Below are 12,212 nucleotides of genomic sequence, written 5' to 3'. Positions count from 1 at the left end.
CTCGCTTGAGAGATACTCGATAGAAGCGATTCCTGCCTTGCCAGTATGAAAAACAACTCAAGCTGCATTGCTAGTTGAAAAAATGTGGCCATCCCGATACCAGCATTCTGTTAACGCTAAAATGATGGTGAATGTATTCACTTGAACAATAGAACAATCGAAAGGGTAACAGCTTCATCCTGCTTTGACGTTCACGTCCCAAATTTCTCTCAATGCTGTTAGCTTTCTTGACCTCACTGTATCAGCTGCATCGTCCACTCTACAAACGACTATCTATTATAAGAGACGACTGACTCGCACAATTATCTCTCCTACTCTCCATGCCACTCCCGGCAAGTAAAACGCTCTGTCTCTTTTTCCCAGTTTCTATAGTGCTACGCCGCATCGGTAGCGTTGATACTGGTGTTTATGATCGACTGTCTAGAATGAAACAGTTCTTCATTGCATGGGGTTATCCCTGACATCTTGATAAAGTATCAGCACGAGCAGCAGTCATCCCCAGGTCCGCAGCTCTTAATGCTTTATCATCCAATGAGACGTCCACACTTCGCCATATTGTTGCATTCCACCCCGCTATCCCCCCCTTGATCGGCCAAATCAAATCCGGTGCAGACGACTTCTGGACACCTTTCTTCAAACACAACCGTTCCCTGCCCCCGAAGCTGAGGGATGTCCTCGTCCATAGCCATCTCCAAACAGACGATACACAGTCTGTACTGCACTGCACTGCGTGCCTGTCCTTCTTTCATTTTTCCTTTCTTTTTGTTTATTTTTCAGTTTCTTTTTCGGAATAGCAAGCTGGCAATAGCCTGGCTGACATTTTCTTTTTCTTTTTTTCTTTCACTTTATTGAACATATCCCCCCCCTCCCACCGCCTTCACAGCTCCAATGGCCGGCGCGCCAATACATCTAGTCATTGCACCTGCAGACTGCGAGCACAGTCTACGCTACCTTCTGTTTATTCTGTCCCAACCTTCTCTACATAGGTGAAACTGAACGAAAACTTCATGAAAGGTCATCGCCGACTCGTACATTTACAAATATCGCAAGCAACCATCAGATAACCTAGGTTTCCCAACATTACACCGAGTTCCGGTCATTGTTGTTCTCCGTTTTGGTTTCGCAGCTCAAGCTCGTGAAAACGGGAAGAACGTTGCCTTATCCACTACTTTAAAGGAGCACAGAAAGCCATCTAAAAAAATTTCAGTTCCGAACGCGCACTCTAAGAAAAAAGGGTGTGAAAAGGTGGTAACTTCTATAGTTACCACCTAGGTTAACATAACGTCTGATAAATGGTGTAAAAGGGTGATAAAAGAAGTTATCATATATCCAAATTGCTACAAAAAGGCGTACACCCCCCTCGCTCACCGAATCAGAGGCGATAACCCTACCAGTCGTACGTGGCAATGGTTGGCAGACAACGTGCTATGCGGAGAAGTTCTGTTTTGAGAGTAAGGTAGCAGGTAGAACTTTGCAACCTTTTAGGCACAACATATGCGACAACTATTACCTCCTAAAAGGTGTAACTGCTCCACCCTTTTTTCTAAGAGTGCGTTGTGGAAGTAGTCAACTTGACTTGATGATTAACACACAAATTTCCTCTGTACGCGATATTTTTCATAGAAAAAAACACACTGGAACATCGCCGCCCGTGCGCGTTCCCGCTGGGCTCGCTCCACATGGTCAAACGAGGAGGAGGAGGAAAAAACGTCATCGGTGATGTCATTACAGTTCAAAGGGATCACCACGCTTCTATCGAGATCTGCGCTGACCGAACTTCTTCTGTTTCGTTGCTTTCTCGAAGTCGAAGTGCCGATTATCGACACGTGTTGTGACATTCAGAGTGGGAAATTGAGACTCTGCAGAAATGCAGAATGATGAGCTGTACGCCGTACTGTGATATGCCTTACATGTCGGCGGGCGCAAACTTAACCGGCTTTGTGGATCATCATTCCCTACCCCTTAATCAAACGAACAAACAAACATGTGGTAACCAAAGAAAAGGCGCCGGGACAGCTCGGATGAAATCAAACAGCTGGCGTGTTTCAGAGTATCGACACTTGAGTTCCAAGAGCGAGCATGCGCCATCTTGTTTCCGCGCCACGCTACCCACGTGCACGCGCACTGCGCACCTTAGCGCACGATGCTATCTATCGTGCGCGAGTGAAATGTTCCTTTCATTTGCAAGCAGCTGTTGACGGCCTTGAGCTCACCTTGACATCCTCGGGGCGCTCTGGTTGACAATGCATGGATTATCGCAAAACAATCATTCACGCTTCTCTACCCCACAGCGAGCATTATGTTAGCCGTCTTTGATCCTCAACTGGGGATGGTACCGGTGTGGTGAGGAAACAAGATGGCGCTCCTGCTCTCCCTTGGACCTCAGTGTCGATACTCTGAAGCGAAGCTCATTTAGTGACTCTAGTGTCGTCCATGTTTGTAGGCAGCCTCGGTTAATTCTCGTTGTTTAGCCCGATGATTGGTACGCTGACCATAAAATGCGGTGCTTTTATGGCATTGCTTGGCTCTGTTGGTCTTCGCAACAGTCAGTGGATGGTCAACAGTTGATCTTTCAACGTCTGCTGCCGCGACGTGCCGACGACGGCATTGCGGTAGATTTCATTGGATTTTGTCTGACAACGTATCGACAAGAAGACCTCACACCTCAAGAACGCACCTGCAGCTGAATGAGACATTAACTGAATGACTAACAAAGTTGCTAATCGAAGCGATGGGCGAATTAGTGATCATATCGATGCCGCGATCATTCTGAAGCGTGAACTGAAGCAATTAACGCTGATAGTGTTGCGCTGTGTTTATAACCATTGAAGCCACACAACAGAACAACAGCAACAATCACCACGATAAGGAACGCGTTAGAAAATACAGACACACACAGAACAGCGTTCAACTGGCAGATGAAGTTTATTTTCACAATCCACCTACTCCGGAAGGTCGCGCGAGACAAAAGCGAGTTCGAGCGGGGACTGGTTGACCGATTTTTGGCTAACGTTGTTCGAGGACTTCTCAATGAGGGTGGCCTCAACAATCTCACGTCCTAACCTTGACCATGCCTTGACCGGTGTCTGTGAACCAATGTTTGTTTACTGTATCCGGTAAATCAAAGAAAAACCGAAAAGAAACAATTCTTCCACGACGGTTCGCTAAACCAACCAGCGGGCTGTACCGTCGTGACGTGTGCCGTCGGTAGACATTTAGACATAGCAAAGGTGTTAGGTGTTTGGCACTCCAGCAAGGGGGATGCAGCTCTGACTGCGCTTCTGAATTTTATTTCACAGTGTTCTTTGGAATCCGTTTGGTTTATTAGGTTCTGTGCACTGTCGGTGTGTGATGTTGTGACTGTTGCCACTGTAACGTATCTTTGTTGTTGCTATTGCGCTGCCGTTGACGTTGCGCAGGTGTTATCGCTTTGTATATAATTGTGGCCCCGAAACTATGTTTCGGTGCGTGCGTGTGTTATGACGCGTTTCTGTTCTTTCTATTTTTATATTTTATTAGTATTTTCTCTTTATTATATATATATATATATATATTTGTAAGTCAAACGTCGCCATGCCAGTACTGGACAGCTGTTTCGGCCTTCTTGGGCCTCATCAGCAGTACGCAGGCAGGCAACGTTCGAGCAGATGGCGTCAGAAGGTCACGTGGCACGTGATGCCTCCCGTCAGGGTGTCCTACGACACCTCTGAAAGCCCAGTGCAAAGCCTATACGTGCAAAGCTATACGTGCAGCCAAAGAGCTCCTGCTAATTTTTTTCCTCTTATATATATATATAGTTGCAGAATTGGTCGGGTGCCGAATTCAATTTCTACATAGTTTTTAAAATTTCCTTATGTAATGTAAAACAACTTATCAACTTATCGTGATGTCAAAATGACGTGAGCGGCTGGTCATCTCGTTCCGCGCACGATCGCGATTTTTAAAATCAAATTCTGCGATACTTATACATCTGTTGAATGAGTCACTTCGCATGGTGCATTTTAATAGGCAGGTTAATGGATTGGCTTGAAAAAATGGTAGTGATTGAAGTGCTTTCTGAGCTCCTTTACTACAACCCATCCAAGGGGGCCTCAATGGAATCTCGTTTCGGTCCCTGTTCTTTGGCGCTTCATTAGTAGTATGTACCAACAAGCCCTAATCTCTACCTTGTTGCCTCAATAAAAGACTGGTTTCAGGTTTCTAATCACTTGTCGACCAGTGTTACACATGCTGCTTGAGTTTGCACATGCACGTGCAGCCGGGCTGGGCAGTATGTTGAACATCCTCCGACACTAGCATTCTATCTTCTTTTTTTTTCTGATGAAGAGCGTTCGCTCGGAACGTCAACTGTTATTTTCCACGCATTCTCCATTTTTGCTCTTCGGGTACACCCACCAGTCAAGGGAAAAGTAACCCGATAACACCCGAATGCATCAGTAGCGCCCGATTTCACCCCAAATTACAGATCTAAAGACAGCACCCCATTTCTCCCCCTCCCCTTCTATCTTCCGAAGCCAGGAAAGGCATTTAAATCGAAAATGTCATACACTTTAATTATGCATCCATCACCCCCTCGTTTCATATCTCGTAATAATTGCTAACCAGTGTGCCTGCATGCACTTGTTGATGTTACTTAGTCGAACCTTCAGTTGTTCTTTTCCATTCTCTTCTTCAAATTACATTCCTTCCCTTATAGTACCACTCGTCCCCCCCCTTAAAGTACGTTAAAGTAAAGTAAAGTTAAATAAATAAAAAGTACGCGGTGCACAACTTACGTCCAAAAATGTCCACCCCATACACGCTCCGTGCCATCTTACTGGATCACTCATTGCGTTTGCATCACCTGTTTGCGACATACCTGTCTGGAATCGACATCTCGTGGCCTATCCTCTTTGAAATATCCACGTGTTGCAAGATTATTTCTCCTGACTAATAGAATCGTAAGGCACACGACCCACCTTCAAACGTACTATTGGTATAGCCCCTACAAAGGCGACAAAACCAATACGAGCTGTTGAACCGCGGAATGAAGATTTCAGAGAACTATGTCGCAAGCAGTACAATGTGCTAAGGTACATAAGAAAGCTTTTCTTTCCATGTTAGACATTGTTGCGCATGCGTTTTTATGCTGCAAAATTGCAATAGAATCCCGCGTTCAGCGTGACGCCGATTTCTGCCACTAGCATTCAGACGACAATGACCGCTTTTTGCACGAGAACGTTAATGTTACAAATTGCACATAAAAGTAATATGCAACGCGAGCAGGTGTATACTTAACGTTGGCAACACGTCCCTGAGCTCGGGGGAAAGAGAAATGGGCTGGACACAAACGGAGAGGAATATGTTATTCGGGATGATGGTTTGACTAGGATAGTGTTATGCTGTGAAGTTATGTTTTAAAAGTGTGCGTTCTGATTGTTGAAAACGGGACCCTTTTCTGTAGAAGAGTGGATCCTTGGGCTTCTTAGTAATCGCGTTTTCGACGACCTGTAGGTGGCGCATCTTAACTCCAACATGGCGGACGTATCCAGGTTGTCACTTAGTTCCGATTTTGAGATTGCTGAACTGCAATGTTGATTCTCGATGCGTTGAAGGCGAACGAGTATTAAATGCTGCTCATATACTTCTGCCAGCGGTAACCGAGTTGTCCAAAGAGAAGGCTATAGTTGTCGCGTATTATTTGCGAAGTTCCGGCGTGTTTGATCAACCACACTTCGTGAAGGTGAATTTCACGTTTACCGGTTGCGAGGCCGAAATAGCAAGCAGCGAGTGTCCTCCGCTGCAGGAATGTCAGAGACATGCAAGCACACGATATCTGTGCTGATGCTCTCTTACAGATAACATCTTCGAAGTGTGTAGCGCGTGTACGAATGTAGTTTAGAATTTACAGGGTAATGTTGCCACATCCGTGTGTCACTGATGCGTATGTTTTTGGGAAACCTTAACGAAACGTCGCTTTCTTTCTGCATTCTTTCCCAAGCGATTTGACGCGCTGATTCAAATGCACAGTTACAAAACTGACTTGGTATACGTTTTCGCGCTATCCCTTTCACTTTATTGCACATAATGGCTACTCAAGTTTGAAAAATATTGTTCTGTTTTGCCTAGACTAGGTTTTGCTTCCCCTCCTGACGTGAGTTGCACAGAAGTGTGCTTCAGAAAAAAAAACGAAAAGAAAAAGAACGTTCATCAGATATGTAGGCAGTACCGCTCCAAGAGCTCTGCCATACACACATAAGCATTGCTGATGTAACAGGTTTGCTGATTTTGCGTCGCTCAATCCATCTCTTCCGAGGATGCGTCAAAGTAGGCGGTGTTCCATGTGTGGAAAGACAAACTGCTGTCCCCTCGGCGCGCATAGTCGCGTTGTGGCACAGAACAAAAGTCGTTTGGTTTAGTTTGCTGGTCGTTGTCTGTACTGTTTCCTTCATCCATGATTTCAACAGCAAAATACAGGTGCAGATCAGCGACCCATGCAAAAAGAAGCAAGTTCTCCGCAAGTGAACGCGGGGTCGGCCGTGTGTACCCGGATCGGCTAGTCCCGAGTTTCACCGCTGTGCGGCGTCGATTTGGCGAAAAACGCGAGAGAAACGCACAACACAAGACAAAGACGGAAGAGAGACGACGAAGGACAAGCGCGCAACTTCCAACGAGAGCATCTTATTACGAAGCGTCCCTTTCCGTAGTGACATTTTATATGTATGTAAGTGTTACCGAAAAGGCGTATGCCCCCTTCTTTCAACAACAAGAGGGCACTACGATATCGTGCTGAAGCTGAACGCTGTTATCAGCGTGTTAAATTTGAGCATGCGCACGTCAAATTATCTTTTTGTTGTAACAATATACGCCAATCAGCCACGTTTTCATGCGCCTTAGTGCGCTTAATGAGTTGACATTCATTGCCAATGAAGCCATGTCACTCTCTAAACGTAGTAGTTAGCGCACAATGTAACTTAAAACGTCCGCGGAGAGACAACCACAAATCTGACCTTCACCCGGGGACCCGGCGTTCACATATTCCGATGTGAAAGTGTTCTGAATGGCGCAAAATCGCTGCCAGGGTTGTGGCCACGCGAGTGAAAATAAAAGTCATTCTATCCCGCATTACACATTGGAAGGAGAACAAAAGATTCGACGGAGCTCTAACCGACCTGTTCCGTCCGTGCACACACAATGGCCAGCCATAAACCGTTTCCGACGGCCAGGAATAAAGCAAAAAGGCCTTATCTGAAGCAGCGCCCCGCGTTGCGAGGCAATCCGGAACGGCAGTACTGCATGACAAAGGAAGAAACGGCATTTCGTGAAGCTGTGTCGTTCTCCAGCGACATTACACAGTTATATATGGTGGCCACTGCACTATAGGGCCATTTGCTACAGCAATGCTTCGCTCGGCAGGAATGGCCGCATTCTCTCCTATACCATTTCGCGCTGCGTTGGTTATGGAGGGAATTTTTTTCGCGTTTTTCTACAAATTGTTTCAATGGCCGCGACTTGAGTTGCATGCTGAAGAGCTCGGTAAAAGGTGTCCCGATCACGCGATATTGCTTTTACGATTTTTTATTGTTGTTCTTTAATTGTTGATTTTCGATTCGAATATCAAACAATTAGCGCGAATACTGTGCACATCAGTGAGCAGAAGTACGATAATGCACAACGAGGCACAGTCTTACCTATATGCGACACATGAAGAGGAGGAGAATCAAGTGAGTGGTTTATCGACAATGTAAAATACTATACCGCAAAATATTCTAATATATCATCTATCTGCAGGCAAAGAAAGTTCCGTGAAAATTCTGTTCCGTTTCGCACTCTGAAAGCAGAACTTGACCACATAGGGCCAACCGGCTGTATGAAATGTTACAAAACTGTTACAGAAAATTGTTACAAATTCCGAGTAGTTGTAGAACCTCTGGTACTCGCAAAGAAAATACAGCGACAGCTGTGCCGCTATGCATTGTGCCAGATTCTAACACAATTCTTCCTCTGTGTTTGAGAGTTCTTAACATGTAATATGTTAATATTTCGAAATTATATCTTACAAATGCATTGCAACTCGAACCCTGTTCAGATGTTTAGGAATATTTGCAATCTTTTCTGAACGAGTTCGTATCGACAAGACAAGAACCTTCTCTAAGAACCTTCCTCGGCAGAGCCATCCTTGCGTCTTGTGCTTTCCACTTCCGCCACCTGCATCACCACACCTCACGTGATACCCAACGTCGCAGCGCGCATCTTCCGTTACTCACCGCGCTGCGATATCGTGATATCTAGGACACACGGGACAAGCACACACGCCATCTGAAGCTTAACTACGCATAGTATACAGCTGTCGCTGTATAAAGGTGTGGGTCTCTCTTTTTCAACCGGAATGGTGGTCGGGCTATAGAAGAGTGCCGTGTGCTGAAGTTCTGCTTCACAGAAGACTTAAAATGAGGCGCACGTCATGGAAATTCAAAGCAGATGACACATCTCGAATAGTCCAGAGTGTTTTCTCAAGTCTTTTCATCCTGCTCAGAACCATCTACAATGGACTTCTAACCGACCGTTCGTCCCAAATGACATCGTTCTCTCCCCTGATTCGTTGAAAATATGAGGAGTACGCCTTTTTGGTGACACTTCTGCTGATATGGATATAGACGTGTCACAAAAAGGCGTACGCCCAAGCGACTTTCCACAAATGAGGAGTGATATTTATCCAACAACTCTGTTACTGACGTGCCCACGCCTAAACAAGTGTTAGTTGTTTTCCCACGACTGCCGCTCGCTGCAAGCCGTATTTAGTTGTAGCTCACACACATGTAGTCCCACCGTTTTCACCCTTTTTGAGCATGCTATTGGTAGTAACCACAAATGTCAATCGCTGTCGCCTTTTACCCACCTCACGTTCGTCGCTGGAACACTCCACCCCACCCCTGCTGCTATTGGCCAACCTCTCCTCAAGCCCTTGAACAAACAAACACTCCCTCACTCACTCGAAGTCACCGAAACACAGAAAGCTGCTGTGAATATGCAGTACCGCGTCTTCCCAATGTCAGGGACGCAAGGCCTTGTACCCTTTAAAATGGCCTCCTCAATATCTTTCATTTTTTCTGGTTCAATTCTGGTTGATTGATTGATTGAACAATAAAAAATGTGTAAAAACGATATGTCAAGGCTACTCCGGAACACGTGCACAGATTCCACATCCTCCTGATCTTCCACATCCACGCTCTTAAAACAGAGGGCGTGTGGATGGTAGTGATGGTGCAGGCGTAGTCACCGTGCTTGACGTAGTCGACCATGCTCAGGTGGGCAACGCCACGACAATAGCAGGGGGATCGTGCGACCTGGGCCGACTTCACAGGGAACTGCGCCGTTTGTCTGTACAGAACTTCATCGCATAACACGCTTCTATCCAACAATCATCGCAAAACGGGAGGCGCACGCCTTTTTTAACACTTAGGCCTGGCTTCACCAACGCTGGTTAACTTTGAACCGAGATCAAGCGTTGCTAAAACTCAATTATTAACACTCAATTATTTTTGCAAACGTCAGTCGGTGACACGTGTTACACAATAACTCCCTTTAGTGAAGCACAGTTAAGTGTTAAAATCAAGTTAAGGGACCGTTGATCTCGGTTCAAATGTTAATCGGCGTTGGTGAAACCGGGCCTTATGCGACCATGCTAGGTGTCACGCAAAGGCGTGTGCCCTGCGCTTTACACAAATCAGGAGTGATAGTGGTATCATTTTGTGCAAGTCCTGCTTTAAGAGTGCAAAAGAGGTCGGGGTACCACACCAAAAACGTCACGAAAATGACACCCAGCGCATAAGCGTTGGTGCCATTTGGCGAGACCATGCCACCATTTCTCCGTCTGCGAAGGAACGCTGGAATATATAAAAGTTAACGCTTAATGGGCGGCGGCCCCGTTGTACAAGCGAGAAAGAATGCCTAATGCTAATTGGCCATTTTATCCGGGCTTCCCAATCCCCTTCAAGCGACACCTTGTGTTCTCCCGACCTCGTACCGCACCAAGCGTGCGCTGCTGCCCCAACTAAATGACACCAAAGCACGAAGGAAGAGAACATGGTTCGCTCGTTGGGGAAAGCGACTCTCCATTCAAAATGTGCGCACCGTGTCGGGGAAAATCAAGTGAACAGACGTATTACGTTGAGAATTTAGAGGCTGCCTTATTATCTCGGACTGCGCGCTACTTGGCGGGCAACTCCTGAGTGTTTTGAGTTGTCGGTGAAGTTAGAAGGTGACCTAGGGCGACTTATCGGTGAACACACATACTTGCGGGTAAAAAATATTTCCGATATGACTAAGAAGCCCCATTTACGGTAGTGGACGCGATAACGTTGCTGTTGCACGTTCGTTGAATACGCTTCGGTGGTTGTGGAGAAAAAAGTGGCTGCAAAACTTCAGCACAAGGATGACGAACGAATAGATGTTAAAGCTAGCTTTGAAATAAATTGGAAAGCTCCGTAGAGTAAGACACTAATTAGAAAAGATGTGCATGCAAAGTGCACAAGGGGTATACCTCTCTGCATCATGTGACCCGTGCTATTTCATCACATCTGCTACCATATGTTTAAACCAGTGCGAAAATTGGGTATAAGTCTGAGTGGGTGAAGTCTAAGTGTGCTTAAGTCTAATTGAATGTCAGAGTCGGACGGAGATAGATTCAGACCCCTACTTTGGGGGTGAGGGGGGGGGGCGATTTCTTTCTCGAAGCGCGTAGCGAGCGGCGGTAGAGGGGGAAACCTGATGTTTATAATGCTTTGAGGGGAGGGGCGGCCGCCCCCCCCCCCCCTCAAAGCCGGATCGGCCCCTGCCGAAGCCCAATGCCGAATCCGCCACTGGAGTCGGATGCCTTCTGTTTGGCAATGAACACATACAGCGGTTGCAGAAAAGCTTCTGTCTCGTCCGAAATTGCTCAGCACCGCGCTTTGCATTACACAGAAAAGGAAGAAGCGCAAAGTAATATGTAATTGGAGTCAGTAATAGTAATTAGAGTAATTACAGGTACACTGCATTCTGTATGGCTTCCACAGTGCAATTATGCCAAATAAATTTCATTCGCGTTATCCTCCTTTCCCCCTGGCGTTTTCATGTATCCTTCTCACAGATCTAATGGAACCGAAAAGACGCACCGCGGACTGAACACTCATGCAAAGCGCCACTACACGGGATACGAACGTGCGTGAAGTTCAGCCAGCATAACGTTCGCGCATACCGGACATTCTTGTTGACGTAAGAGGACTGTAGTGCTATGGAGCTACTCGTTTTCATTTTCTTATTTTTTGCGCTTTCTTTTCTTTTTCGCAATTCTATTTTTGTTTCATCACAGTTCGCAAGGCGCTTAGATTGTGTTGCAACATTCGCAATCATGAAAATCATACATTTCTCCAAATATTCTCATCCAAGTCACAAAAATGAAACTCATTTCACCTCAAAGCTTCGAGAGACAACTTACATGACACGGAGGAGAGCACACGCTTGATATCAAATTTCTTCGCGACCACCACACAATGAACACCACTTTTCAATTCACTATGCAACAAGAATACTCGAGTGTTCTATCCGTAACACAGAGCAGCGCTCACTCCAGTCGGCTTAACTGTCTTCCATCCCACCTCACTGAAGCAGCAGCAAAGCACGTCAATATCCTCCGAGCTTCCTTTCAAAGTTTCGCAAAAGAATCCTGGCTAGAGGAGCAATGCCAAGTGGAGCGAAAAGGCGGCGGCCGGCGAGCGGCGAAAACAAGGGCCGGGCAGCATCTCTCTAACCGCAGAGATGCCAACCGACTCGAACGCTGGCCGAATGTCGAGTGACGGGGACGCCACCAGCGTCAAGAGCGCGGCGAGGCGCAACCGGCGCAGGCGCTGGGTCTCAGCTCGAAGCCGACTCGGCTTATTCAGCCCCGCACACCCGCATTGTGAGGCATGCCTGATCCTTCGTGACCTGATGCCTGCAAAATACTTTCCCCTGACGTGCGACGATGCGGAGCTCCTTTTTATTCCTCTTTCACAGTGACACGTTTCCAACGACCTTGTTTAGTTACTTTCACGTGCGTCGATGTACACAGATTACCCGCGCAGATTTTCACTTTTATTATTTCAGATTTATTTGCCCAGCTTGTTGTTCAATGTGATGTCTATTGTTCAATTGCGCGATTTAAATTGCCTGTAAAAGTATACCGTAGCACATGCTGTAATTCGAGTGAAAGC

At 46.3% G+C, this 12,212-nt stretch overlaps 1 protein-coding gene across 4 annotated transcripts in view; it reads right to left on the bottom strand.

Moving 5' to 3' along the window:
* The window catches only part of LOC135396642 (uncharacterized), a 502,925-nt gene that overhangs the window by 372,032 nt on the left and 118,681 nt on the right, over positions 1-12,212 (bottom strand). The window contains exon 1 of one of the 4 annotated variants that reach the window (XM_064627725.1): positions 11,459-11,940. The exons of the other annotated variants lie outside the window; for them this stretch is intronic. The gene's annotated coding sequence lies outside the window, so the exon portion shown is untranslated. Of the gene's footprint in view, positions 1-11,458; positions 11,941-12,212 lie in introns of those variants that run through there. 4 annotated transcript variants of the gene reach the window in all.

The sequence above is a fragment of the Ornithodoros turicata genome, chromosome 6 (genome assembly GCF_037126465.1).
Source record: "Ornithodoros turicata isolate Travis chromosome 6, ASM3712646v1, whole genome shotgun sequence".
Lineage (NCBI taxonomy): Eukaryota > Metazoa > Arthropoda > Arachnida > Ixodida > Argasidae > Ornithodoros > Ornithodoros turicata.
The sequence above is the reverse complement of the archived record's forward strand: the minus strand, read 5'-3'. Positions and strand labels throughout refer to the sequence as shown.